We start from the raw sequence: 14,841 nt of genomic DNA, 5'->3' as shown, positions 1-14,841 counted from the left end.
GTGGACAAGGACAACAATTTTACATAATGCTTGGAAATATCTTTTAACCTCACACAGTCGAAGTTTTCTGTTCACTTAATTGAGAAGATCCAGCCTTAACTTTATGCAGAGATCATTCGTTACTCTGCTACTGAATATGGGCAGAGGTAATGTTTTTACCCTTGTCAGTCTGTTTGATGGACTCCAGGGAAACATGACACACAAAGAATGGCACACGTCTTTGACAAAGTTGTGGATCCGGATTCTGGATTTGTTTTCAAGGATCCATTAATAATGAGTGCTGGAGCAAATAGACTTTTTTTTAGGGTATTGCATGTTGTGTATTGTCTTAGTTGCTGTTCTAAATTTGTCACAACTGGAGAAAACAGTAGATTTGTCAGAGCAGGTTTTTGACAGTGGATTGCCCTGAAGCCGCCTCATTGAGCCTGAAGCACTTAATAAAGAGTTTTTTTTTAAGCTTTGTAATTATAGAACTTCAAACAAGCAAGGAAAAGCCTCCCGGAAGAGATGAGGATTCCTAATAGCTAACAACCCCGTGTGGCAGAGGTATGTGCTCAATAAAATACTTTCTTCAGTTGTTATTTCCTGGGAAGGTACAGAATGAGACAATATCTTCACTTCATACTTTATTAGGAGATAAAGAAGTTCAAGGTATTTAAAATTCCTTTAAGGCAGAATACCTCTCTTCAAAGCCATTGTCTTGGACAAAAAGGAACGTAGTCTACCAATGCAATTAGATAATGTTTTAAGTGTGACAAGGAATAAAAAAGCCTTGTAGATACCTCTGTGCTTGCAGGCACTGAAGTAGCAAATGCTTGAGGATCAAGGCACCTATGCAATGAAAGACGTATTAAGAGACTGTCTGATTTTTTTCTTTTTTTTAGATTCCCTACAGTGTGGAAACAGGCCCTTTGGCCCAACAAGTCCACACCGCCCCTTGAAGAATCCCATCCAGACCCACCCCCCTGTAACCCACTCACCCCTGAACACTATGGGCAATTTGGCATGGCCAATCCACTTAGCCTGCACGTCTTTGGACTGTGGGAGGAAACCGGAGCACCCGGAGGAAACCCACGCAGACACGGGGAGAATGTACAAACTCCACACAGACAGTCGCCCGAGGCTGGAATTGAACCTGGGTCCCTGGCACTGTGAGGCTGCAGTGCTAACCACTGAGCCACCGTGCTGCCCCTATTGGTGAACATGCTGGGTTTCAACAACAATCCATGAGTTTTATATTTACCATTACTGATGTCAGCTTTCTTTTTAAATTTTCCTGCTGTTATTTTGAAATTTGAATCCATTTTTTTATGACCATTCCATGTTCAATACCAGAGGCTTGGAAGAAGAGAATGTTGCTTTCAATGAGCAATATTACTGACTCCTAACAGAGATAAGATTTTTTGACAAATGAGATCTAACAACAAGAGAATGTCCACTGAGAGGAAGGAAACTTAATGTCAAAAAAGAATGAGAATTAGAAATTAGCTTTATTGTCACGTACTTAAATAAATACAGTGAAAAGTGTTTAAGTCGCCACGTATAGCGCCTTCTTAGGGTACAAGGTCTCTAGGTATAGTTTCTTCAGTTACTGTTCTTAGAAAAATAGAAGTAAAGATTCCAGCATTGCATATGTTAGGAATAAATTTTAAAAGGGTCTAAAAAGAGTGTTACTGACATAATCAGAAGATTGTTTACCATCAGCTGCACAATATTAATGGGTGAACTGACGAGACTTTGCAGCCTGCTGAGAGGCAGTCCATATCTTACAAGCACAATATAATGGAGGAAAGGAAGAAATATTTATGGAAGGAGCAGCAGAAAGATCAAAGCCAGATTACAGGATGTATATATTGCAAAGGTGATTTTGGTCTGCCCTGTGAAGATTCATTTGATATGAAAAAAACACTCCTTTCCATGGGAAGTGTACTTCTTCAAGGTTTTAGGAGAGTTATATTAGATATTTAAGGATGCACTTTTTCTTGCCCCAATCCCATTAAAGGGAATCGTATTAAGAATGTAGCCAAAATTCAGGCAGGCTCGTAGTTTAGAGATAATGGGAACTGCAGAAGCTGGAGAATTCCAAGATAATAAAATGTGAGGCTGGATGAACACAGCAGGCCAAGCAGCGTCTCAGGAGCACAAAAGCTGATGTTTCGGGCCTAGACCCTTCATCAGAGAGAAGTGACATCCTCTCTGATGAAGGGTCTAGGCCCGAAACGTCAGCTTTTGTGCTCCTGAGATGCTGCTTGGCCTGCTGTGTTCATCCAGCCTCACATTTTATTATATACGCTCGTAGTTTAGTGTGGCCACAAGGTGGTGCTCTTCAATAGTCACAAGCTATCCCATTGATATTAACGATTGAAAGTAAATATACTTTATTAGACTCAAGCCCTTGTTTTTAGAACTTTTTTCCACCTGGAATTGGTCTTGAACAGTTGTTTCTTGTTTTATAGGACTTTAGGATTTGTATTTTATTTCAGTAAGGTACTAGAAAGGTTGGTGAGCTGCTAAAGATTTGTCCTACAGACTGGGTTTCTGATGGATCCAAGGACAGGCTACTTTGGAAACAATTGCAAAATTTGAATGTCAGACCCGTATGGGAGTGAATGCTGTGATGTATGTTAGAGTCCAGAGCTTCTACTTTTCCAAGCATGTTTTTAATACTAGATGTGATTGGTTTTTCAGTGACAGCATTCAACCCCAATTGCATGTCTGCTTAAAGTTGTATGTAGTTTTTAATAAGGAAACTTCACTGGTTAGAAAGACCATGGCTAATCACAAAAAAATTAACATTTCTGATGAAGCGTCAGCTTTTGTGCTCCTAAGATGCTGCTTGGCCTGCTGTGTTCATCCAGCTCCACACTTTGTTTTCTAACATTATAGATGTGTTTATTTTCAGGAACCAGATTGAGATCAGGCACATCTTTACACTAAAATTAATGAATTCACTTTTAATGAGATTTTGATTTTTCAGTCGTACGAACATGTTATATATTACTTATGATACTGAAAAGTGTTTATAATCCATTTCCATTGTGAAAAGAATAAGTACTGGCCTGCCCAGCCACTCTGGCATTAACAAGAATAAATAATAAAATGTCATTTCTAACCCTATAGTCTTCCCTGCAGTCATGAGGACTAAATAGTTTTTTTGTTAGTCCACACATGCCCATCACCACAATTATTGTCCTGAAATTTTCATCTAGGGCATTAGAACAAGGCAGGTGCTATCCTGTGAGTCAGTGGAATGTAACAGGGTAGTGGCACAACAAGCAGCTGATGAAATATCACTCGTTTCACTCTACCACCCATAATGAATTATTCTCCACCATGTGGTATATTTTATGGTGACCCTTTAACATTTTTGATGTAATTTCAGATCAAAATTGTTTTGTGACTTCAACAAGTGTCTGTGAATAACAGGTAGAACCATTAAAAGATGTAATTCAGTAAACATATGCAATTATTTTAAAAAATGCCATAAAATTATGTTAAATTTAGAAAAGTAAAAGTGGCGGAAGCATTGTCAGGGTAAGGAAACTAAGGAAGAAATGGATTCAGAGCCCATGCCTCCTAATTTTTTAATCATTCATTGGATGTGCGTGTCAATGGCTGGGCTAGCATTTACTCCCCATCTCTAATTGTTCTGGAGAAGTTGGTGATAAGTTTTCTTTTTGACCACTGCAGTTCCTGGGGTGGGTGTGGGGACATCTCCAATGCTGTTACAAATGAAATATCCTTATTGGCACGAGTATTCAGTATAAAATAGTGAAAAGTGTGTACCATTGCCGCACATAGGTGCCATTCACATTAACTTAGAATGAAATTAAAAAATAACCTAAACAGAGTCCAACTTTTCCTTCTGCACTGCTACAGCATGCTGCTGCCAGAGTATCGCTCTGGGCTTCCCAGTTCATGCCATGCCGCTGCCATGGGCCCACTCCACGCAGAAGCGAGCGTGCTGCCTCTGAAGATGCTGCTGCTGCTGATCTGGATCCCATTGAAGCCACCTCCTGCCAAAGAGCTCCCTTTATCCGGTAAGTCTGAGGGAAAAGAAAGGGAAGAAGGAAAAAAGAAAAAAATGCAGACGAAGAGGACAAGCCCAGTCACAAGAGCCTGTATGCTGTCTACTTTGCTGTCATCTTGATTAAGGAGGAAGGGAGTTCCAGAATCTTGACCATGTAACAATGATCATGTAGATCTAATTCATGGTGGTGTGATGGTTAGAGGAAATCTGCAAGTGGTAGTGTTCTCACCAAATACTGACAACTTTGCTTTTGAGTTTAGGAATGCCAGCAACTGTTCCTGGACTATTTTATCAGTACTTGCAAAAACAAATGGCTTTATAGGTATCCAGGAAATTCTCGACAGCATTGCTTGTGCCAAAAATGTCAAGTAATGCTCACTGAACACAATGTCAATGCAATGACCATCTCCAACGTGAAAGAGTCAAACCATTTCCCCATGACATTCAATTGCATTACCGTTGTCAAATCTCCCATCAGCAATAAGCTGGAGTCATAACTGATCAGAAAAAATCCAAATTTATATAACTGGACTTGTCACAAGATCAGACCCAAGTGTGTCTATGCTGTGATGAATGTTCCATTTCAAAACTCTCCAAAACCAGTACAAGTCAGGACTGTATTGAAGTGCTGCCTACCAGTCTGGATGATTGTGCCTTTAACAGCACTGAGGAATCGCAACCTCATACAACACAAAAGCAGCCACTTAATTGGTAGCCCATTCCTCACCTTTAACATTCACTCACTACTACCACCATGACAAACAAGGCAGTTGCAGTATGTACCATTTACAAGATGCACTATGGAAAATTTGCCAAGGCTTCTTTGACCTAACCCCCCAAACCTGTGGCTTCAATGGATTAGACCAATAATAGCAGTGCATGGCAGCACCACCTCCTGAACGTTGTCATCTAAGTTATACATACCCTATCCTTGAAATATACTGACATTCCTTCACCATCACTCGGCCAAAATCCTGCCACTTCTTAACATTACAATAGGAGCATCTTCAGCTCATGGATCGCAAAAACTAACGGCTCATCACACCCCAGTGATATGGATTTCAAGCTGTCTTCTATTTCTGTATTCTCAGTTGATTGATTCATTCGCAGTGCTTTAATTCTATAGAAAAATGTCATCCTTTTGGCACCTCATCCCAGTTGTCTGGTAGATAACACTCTTCCTAGCAAAATTCTGTCCTCACGTCATCCATCTTTTCACTTTTAAGTAGAATATTGGAAAATGATGAAAAGGTGGCATGTATTGGTTTTTCCCGTCCTTAATTCAAACATACTGCAATAATTGCGACCAGCTCCTCTGCTTCCCTAGCTAGAGATCAGCTAATTCAATTTAGGCTGTTGATCAGACCCCTCCTTGGCCAGCTGGGAGACTGGATTCTCTTCCTTGCCTAATCCAGACTGAACCAAGTGAGATAGTATAAACATTTTTTTCTTAAGAAGGGTCTAGGCCGGAAACGTCAGCTTTCTTGCTCCTCTAATGCTGCTCGGCCTGCTATGTTCATCCAGCAGTTCACCTTGTTATACCTAGTATAAAAATGGGTTGGGTTGAGATGCAGATTGATGCCAACAGCATGGGTTCAATTCCCACACCTGCCGAGGTTACCATGAAGGATTCTTCTCAACCTCTTCCCTTGCCTGATGTGCAGGTGACCCTCATGTTAAAACATCACCAGTTTTCTCTGTCTAATGAGAGAGTAGCCCTATGGTCTGATAAGACAATGGCAACTTTTTAATAGAAAAACAGAAAATGATAGAAATATTTGGCAGGTCAGACAGTATTTATGGTGAGAGAAACAAAGTTACCATTTTAAGTCGATGACTTTTCATGTGTTACGTAGTATGCTGCCAAACTACTTGATTCCAATGCACATGACCCCACCTGAATTTCTAGTTTCGAGTCAGTTGCACTTTGTACAACCAGTCTTCTTGCAGTACCTGTTGTGGAGGTTGTGGTGCTATGGGTTGGACATGTTTTCATGTAAAAAAAACACTCAGAAGAGGAATGTGCAACTCCTTTCAATCGAAGCATGGAATTTGCATGCTGCTACAGGCCTGCAGTACCTTATACAGGAGATCACTGTTTTGGATGTTGGCTGCACAATTAATCTTAATACAGACCTCTTCAAGACAGTCTTTTTCATGACAAGCTGGAATATGCAGTTTGTTGCTCTACCATGTAGAAGTCTCAATGCTCTGTTCTACAGAATGACATGGCATTGTTCTGAATAAAACTGCACCCAGTGTAAACGAGAATGTACCTTACAAGGAATAACTACAAACAGGGTGACTGACAAATGTTGCTCATATCATTGGCAGGACCTTGGAAATCAGATGCCCGCTTGCTTTCTTAGCTGAACAAAGAAAATCAGCAGGTGAATGTGTCTTGTCCTGTGGAAATGGTCAAAATATCATTGCAAATTTTGTTGAAAAGTTTCCATCAAGCCAAAGTTTCTACATTTTGAATTTGATGTATATTTTGCTAGGCCAGAACAATACATTTGAATTGAATCAGGTGTCAACGTCTCCCTAATTAAAGATCAGTAAAAAACAACATGATGAAACCTGTAAGTGAGATGAATAATATTTGCCATTCATGCAAAAATCCACTGGCAATTAACCTCAATATGTCGGTCCACTGATATAATGCCATGTTTTCTGTAAAAGCTCTGATCTCTTGTGTGCAGTTGGCGTGGACAATTGTTCTCCAGGAAAAAAGAGAATTCAGATATAATCAGAAATCACACTTGTTACAGTAACTACCGATACCAATTTCCTGCATTCAAGTTGTTTTTTTTGGCGAACACTTTTGGCAAAATGCAACAAATCTGTTCCCAGTTCCACTTTGGTACTGTTTGAATTAGATTGCTATGCTTGCATCTACCATCACCATGACAAAAATCCAATCTGTAGTTTCTTTTGGTATCCTTAGAAAAGTATTATAGGAAAATGTATCCCTCTTAAATGTTTCAAAACAGGAATTACTTTCAAGGCAGACAGCAAATTGTATGCAATCAATTATAGAAGCATTCTGAAAGGGGAGTAAAAAATAAAGAAATGAAGAAACTACTGAGTGGCTTTTTTCTAAAGCAGCTGTTTAAAACAGTAATAGATGTGCAGGATTACCAATTGTGTGAAAATTAAACTGCTTTCTAGGTAATTGCAGTCTACCAGTACTGTTAATAGGTTGATTATTAATTCCAAAATTTATTTGACTAGGTTTCAACAGCTTCCACGATAAGACATATTGAACTGAAATGGGTAGCTTGTTTGTAGCAAAGTTTCGTTCAACTCTGGATTGCATTTATATTTCTTGCTCTGATTGAAACAATTAAAAAGCATCTTATAACCATTGACACTCCTCATTTAGACTGTATCCTTCAAGGCTTCATGAGAGCCATCACTTATATTTAGTAAGAGCAGCATGTTGTAAGATATGAGCAAGATTGATTAAACTTGTTTGTAGATTACTTTGCATACCTGTTTGATATTGGTTTGACTTGACCCTCCTTCAAGTTTGTATTCCTTATGGAATCTATAGTTAATGGGACAACTTGATCAGTAGGTGATACCAGAGTGTACTCTTGGTCATGGACATCTTTTGTATCCTTGCCTCCCTGAAACAATGTCTATGTCGACTAACCTTTAGGCCAGACCCAGGTAATTACGTGAGATATCATTCCTTGAATCGGTGAATTAGTGTTTATATGATCTGACAACCTTATCATCACTTACTAATGTCAAGTCCACAATATACTGAACACAAATTTCAAAGTTACCATTGTGGGACGTGAATTTTTTTTCTGAATTTCTTGTCTTGTAAGATTATCCAGTAGCCTGCTATAACTATATGTTATAAGCTGAAGAGATAATGATGCCACCCGAAGGTTGCAGGAACAGCAACTCATATTCCGCCTGGGAACCCTGCAGCCATATGGTATCAATGTGGACTTCACCAGTTTCAAAATCTCCCCTTCCCCCACTGCATCCCTAAACCAGCCCAGTTCATCCCCTCCCCCCACTGCACCACACAACCAGCCCAGCTCTTCCCCCCCACCCACTGCATCCCAAAACCAGTCCAACCTGTCTCTGCCTCCCTAACCGGTTCTTCCTCTCACCCATCCCTTCCTCCCACCCCAAGCCGCACCCCCAGCTACCTACTAACCTCATCCCACCTCCTTGACCTGTCCGTCTTCCCTGGACTGACCTATCCCCTCCCTACCTCCCCACCCACACCTTCTCCACCTATCTTCTTTACTCTCCATCTTCGGTCCGCCTCCCCCTCTCTCCCTATTTATTCCAGTTCCCTCCCCCCATCCCCCTCTCTGATGAAGGGTCTAGGCCCGAAACATCAGCTTTTGTGCTCCTGAGATGCTGCTTGGCCTGCTGTGTTCATCCAGCCTCACATTTTATTATGTTATAAGCTGAAGCCTGATAGTGCAACCTAACTGATCTTTTGTCTTTTTGTACCCTCTCATTAAATATGATATAGATTTTGCCTTATCAACTTTAGGTTCTTTAAAGAAAAATCCTATACCGTCAGAATTTATTCGTTAAGATTGTGAAGCGTGCCTCATGAGCTCCCTGTGGCACTGGATGGTATGATACCTGTACTGTAAAGCAGTGACAAGGTAAGGCCAAGGCTCAGTCCCATAATTAATCAGTTCGAGTGGCTGTCACCATAAATGCAGGGGACACAATAACTGCTCATGTAGACGCACTGCCCTAGATGCCTTTGGCTATGACACAGCAGTGAAGTGCCTACATCGAAGTGTAGGAGTAAGAAACAAAAACAGAAAGCAGTAATAAGTAGGAATAATAAAATGAGTGTTTTGCAAATATTCTAAATAAATTCAAATTCTGGGATTGCAATTTGTTTGCTGCTCCACTCTGTCCTACTCCTGGTCTCTCACTATTTTTCCTCCCACTGAATGCTGTGCTCTCTCATTATTCGCCATACCCGGGAGGTGCAGAGCAAGGCAGAGAATGGGAGTAAGGTAATGGGAGTGTTAGGAGGGGAGCAACTAGGAAGTAGAAAACAAGTGAGTGGGGTACCATATGTGGGAAGGCAATACAAGTGAAACAATGAGTTTGTGGTGTGGGGGGTGATTCGAGCAGGGAGGAGCTAGGGAGCAAAATGAATTGGGAGAGTGGGAACTTTAGGTGAAGGTTGACGTGTTCCATGGTTGTCAGTGACACTGGCTCCTGCATCTATGTGTACACTGATGTGTTGATATCAGCAATGCTAATTTTCTCTGCTGCCAGAACTGTGGTGGGAGATGCTCAAATCAGCAAATTTATGTGTTCACTTCGAGTCTCTGAGCTAGATTTGGAAAGACCTAGAAAGAACAATACCCTATGAAGAACATCAGGAGGACAGAGTTAAACTCGTGTGAAGCATCTTTGCTTGAATAATTTGCTGAGATACACTCTTCCAGAACATACATGAAGAATGGTCTTTTGTGTGAGGGATGCCAGGTCCCTTGGAACATACGGTAATCACTTTTAAGAGATGAAATAAAAATTGAGGGAATTATATGTCAATGAATGTGCTCAGACATTTCTACATATATTTTTATTTCTTTTTAGTACGTGGCTTTCACACATAAAGTATAATGGAGCCCCAGGCAAAATTAAGAGGCAATTGTATGGAAAAAGGAGGAACTTTATTATTTCCTAATTTTGAGAAAAATCATAAAACATGACACCAAATACACACCAACAAACTCTGCATAAGATTTAATGATGGAGAGTGTGCCTGGTACAGAAGGAAGAAAATAGGCTGGGCAATTTACACCTTGAGGTGTTAGATCTTTGACCTGAGACCACAGTTTTTTAATTGTTGACTCATACTCTCAGCAGTCACAAAATGTAGAAGATATCCTTGAGTTGTCAGTGAATGGTTATGTTATCAATTTGGTTTGTAACTGGACATTGACGGAGAATTGCAGGAAACAGGGGCAGACTTTCAGCTCTTGTTTCTTTGCAAATTTATGCTGCTGAAGAACAGCTGCTGAAATATGATTCCTTTCTGTCTTTCAAGGTGTGTCTCATTTGTCTTTCAATGCAGAAAATCCTTAATGACTAGAATGCACACTTATCATAGAAGTACAAATTAAAACAGGAGCAGCGGGTCTCTTGATGCTGACTCAGTTGTCCAGTTTCAATGTCTTTAGACTAAATGTTATTTCAGAATAGATGATGTTGCCTATTCTGTATTTGTTTCCTGGACTTGCCTTACTCCGTGGTCAGATTATCATAGCAGCCGTTTTGAATCAATGTTTGTTCGATTAAAAAATATTGTAATCCATGAAAGGTATTGGGGTATATCAATCATCAGATGATGGGAGTTAAAATTTGACAATCCATATTTACCAGGATCGTAATACACTCCATTGGATCATGACACATCCCTTAACTAAGCCCAGAATGAATAGAAATGGTTAGCAAAATTAGATTATATCTTCTTCCCACTGCTTACCTAGGTACCCAACCATCAATAAATTATCTAAAGGATGGCATTTTTCGTGATTTTAGGACATCCCAAAAGTGAGTGGTACAGGAAATGGTAATCCAGTCTCATCTTCTCATGTTAAACCTGAGTCACATGATAACTTGGGAGATTTCCATACATCTCAAAAAAGTAAGCAATTACATCTTGTCCATTCAGACAGATTTATTGCTAACTTCTACCATGACCAAACTGTTGTGAAATTTGCTTGGATTTCTTTTGGTTTAGCATAAGTTACAACGTGAACCATAGCAACTGATGCAATGTTTAGTCACAGCAATGCAATTGGAGATATTTTAAGGAAGAGGAAGTACACGGGTGGAGTTTCTGTCTCTTGGAAACAGTAATAAACATAACAACCCAGATATTCCAATGACCAGGTAGTTGGGGCCCATATGGTCTGGAGTTACATAGTGGGACAGTGCAGAAACACCAATGCAGCAGACTCTGTGGGGATTGCCTGGTAAATTGAAACATGCATTCCTCTGCATCAAAAAAGCCCCTTAAAGTCAGAATCTTTTACGCATCTGACTCAGTTATGCTTAATGTGTACTCAAGGAGTGTTAAATGATTAAAACCTACTGTTTCTCCTGCACAACTATTAAACAGATACCCTGATTATACTTGTCTTCCAGATCTAGAAAAGTTGATGAGGGTCGAGCTGTGGATGTGGTGTATATGGACTTCAGTAAGGCATTTGATAAGGTTCCCCATGGTAGGCTCATTCAGAAGGTCAGGAGGAATGGGATACAGGGGAACTTAGCTGCTTGGATACAGAATTGGCTGGCCAACAGAAGACAGCGAGTGGTTGTAGAAGGAAAATATTCTGCCTGGAAGTCAGTGGTGAGTGGAGTTCCACAGGGCTCTGTCCTTGGGCCTCTACTGTTTGTAATTTTTATTAATGACTTGGACGAGGGGATTGAAGGATGGGTCAGCAAGTTTGCAGACGACACAAAGGTCGGAGGCGTCGTTGACAGTGTAGAGGGCTGTTGTAGGCTGCAGCGGGACATTGACAGGATGCAGAGATGGGCTGAGAGGTGGCAGATGGAGTTCAACCTGGATAAATGCGAGGTGATGCATTTTGGAAGGTCGAATTTGAAAGCTGAGTACAGGATTAAGGATAGGATTCTTGGCAGCGTGGAGGAACAGAGGGATCTTGGTGTGCAGATACATAGATCCCTTAAAATGGCCACCCAAGTGGACAGGGTTGTTAAGAAAGCATATGGTGTTTTGGCTTTCATTAACAGGGGGATTGAGTTTAAGAGTCGTGAGATCTTGTTGCAGCTCTATAAAACTTTGGTTAGACCGCACTTGGAATACTGCATCCAGTTCTGGGCGCCCTATTATAGGAAAGATGTGGATGCTTTGGAGAGGGTTCAGAGGAGGTTTACCAGGATGCTGCCTGGACTGGAGGGCTTATCTTATGAAGAGAGGTTGACTGAGCTCGGTCTCTTTTCATTGGAGAAAAGGAGGAGGAGAGGGGACCTAATTGAGGTATACAAGATAATGAGAGGCTTAGATAGAGTTGATAGCCAGAGACTATTTCCCAGGGCAGAAATGGCTAGCACGAGGGGTCATAGTTTTAAGCTGGTTGGAGGAAAGTATAGAGGGGATGTCAGAGGCAGGTTCTTTACGCAGAGAGTTGTGGGAGCATGGAATGCGTTGCCAGCAGCAGTTGTGGAAGCAAGGTCATTGGGGACATTTAAGAGACTGCTGAACATGCATATGGTCACAGAAATTTGAGGGTGCATACATGAGGATCAATGGTCAGCACAACATTGTGGGCTGAAGGGCCTGTTCTGTGCTGTACTGTTCTATGTTCTATGTTCTATCTGATACTTAACCACCACCACTAACCTTGCACCCTTTCACCCTACTGGATCTGATATCCACTTATGACCAGACATCTACACCCATCCCAGAGCCAACACCCAACCTCCAACCTGCCAACACCAACACGACAACCCAAACTCTACTGATCCAACATCCTCTCTCCTTGACTTGACACACCCTCTTAAGTAGACCTGACAATGTCCTGCCTCTTCCCCAACTAACTTACTGGCCTGACTGGCCCCACACTCAGCATTATTTTCTCACCTACCTGACCTGATATCCCTCTCTTCCCCAATCTACCCTAAGCACTCATCTAATTACCTGGCACCCTATGTCCCTTATATCCAGGCACCGTAACTCCCTACCTCCGCACCTATACTCTCCTCTCTACCTATCTTCTTTTCTCTCCATCTTCGGTCCGCCTCCCCCTCTCTCCCTATTTATTCCAGTTCCCTCTCCCCATCCCCCTCTCTGATGAAGGGCCTAGGCCCGAAACGTCAGCTTTTGCGCTCCTGAGATGCTGCTTGGCCTGCTGTGTTCATCCAGCTTCACACTTTGTTATCTTGGATTCTCCAGCATCTGCAGTTCCCATTATCACTGTAACTCCACATCTATCTTACATTCTTTCCCTTTCACTGTCACTGTCAAAGTAAATCAAAGCACACTACAATGACTGCTGCAAAAGGGGCCTTGCTTCCACAAAGAACGTCTGCCCTACTCTATTCTTGTTCAGATTTATAACAGGACCTTAACCAGGAACCTCCAGCATAGAAGTCATTTAAAGGTAAACATGTAATTTTTAATCTAATCAGGATAAGAAGTAATGTTTTAAATCTTGTTTGGAGTACGTGGACTATTATGACTACATCTTTTCCCAGTTGTGCACACCAAAAGCTTGACTTAGTATCTAACTTTGAGAATGTCAGCACCTCAAATTACTTTAACATTGATTAACTGGGTGATAAGGTCAATGTAAACATTTTTGTTTGACTAAAATACAGACATGCATTTGTATAGTGCCTATCGCAACTTTGGGACATCTCAAACTCAATTAGGCTACAGGTGGCTTAACTGGGTGTAAAGCTAAGTATTAGCAGCATTCTGTAGTATCCCATGCTGCCAGTTTCTCTTCTACTCCATTATCTACGCCATATGGGCAATTCACCATTGATCGTAAAATAATTGCCTAACTTGTGTAATCAGGAGAGTAGGAGATAAAACATTGACCCAAAAATTTGAAGTTTATCCATGTGAATGTTTCTAAGACGTTAAAGTTGTTTAATTTTTTAAAAGTCTACAACAATACTACCCATTACAACAGAGTTTTGATTGATGGATAGTATTCTCAGTTGTTGACCAACACAAATTATATGTGATGCTAAGTTTTCCTTCTTAATATCCTCAGAAGGCATGAGGCCAGAAGTTCTCAGGTATGAAGAGCAGAGGAGGGCTTCAACAAGAAGGGTACGATGGCTCAGTGGTTAGCACTGTTGCCTCACTGCACCAGGACCTGGGTCTGGGTCTGATTACATGCTTGGGTGAGTTCGCACATTCTCCCTATGTCTGCATGGGTTTCCTCCAATGGTCCAAAGATTTGCAGGTTTGGTGGATTGGCCAAGTCAAATTGCCCTGTAAGGTCCAGGGACATAGATGGATTAGCCATGCTAAATGAAGGGTTATGGGAATGGGTTGGTCTGGACAGGATGCTCTTCAGAGACTCAGTGAGACTTGATGGGCCAAACAGCCTTTTTCTGCACTGTAGGGATTTTATGATTTAAAAGTATGTGATGCCAGTGTAGAAGGATTATTATTTGAGGTTAATCCATATCTACTGGGCTTCTACCTCTTCTTGTATTCACTTGTGGGACGTGGAAATCACTAGCTGGGCCCACATTCATTGCCCATCCCCGGTTGCCCTTAAGAAGGTGGTCTTTTAAAACAAAATATTACTTTAGGTTAGAGAGCCCCTGTTGGGACCCTGTAACAAAAACAAAATCAAAAGGTTAATGGAAACTTATAAAACTGGAATGGAAACTTATCAAAATCAAACCAAATCAAAATATCTTCATCCAGAATGATGTACCCAGTCCCTGTGGTGCCCACCTGACTCTAAAAGCCCCTACTGGGTTTCTACCCCTATTCAAACAGTCCAGTGATTTTAACTTTGTTAATTAGGATGTAATCCCAGAAGGATCAATTACTTGTAAAAAGGATGGTCCCCGCTTGCGAAATCTGCAGCGAGCAAAGTTTTAGGCCACATTCTGTCTTTAGTCAATTTTCAATTTTAGGTGATCTCTGTAGATGTCTTTTTTTGCTCCCAGTATCATGAATACCTAACATATAATAGATGACAAAACATTGCAATTGTGATAGCATGGATGATGTCCCAGTAACATTTTCTCAAACAATGAGACCCAGTGCACAAACATAGCAGCTAGCAGGAACAATGGTA

The sequence above is a fragment of the Stegostoma tigrinum genome, chromosome 25 (assembly GCF_030684315.1).
Source record: "Stegostoma tigrinum isolate sSteTig4 chromosome 25, sSteTig4.hap1, whole genome shotgun sequence".
NCBI lineage: Eukaryota > Metazoa > Chordata > Chondrichthyes > Orectolobiformes > Stegostomatidae > Stegostoma > Stegostoma tigrinum.
This window is presented reverse-complemented; position numbering follows the sequence as displayed.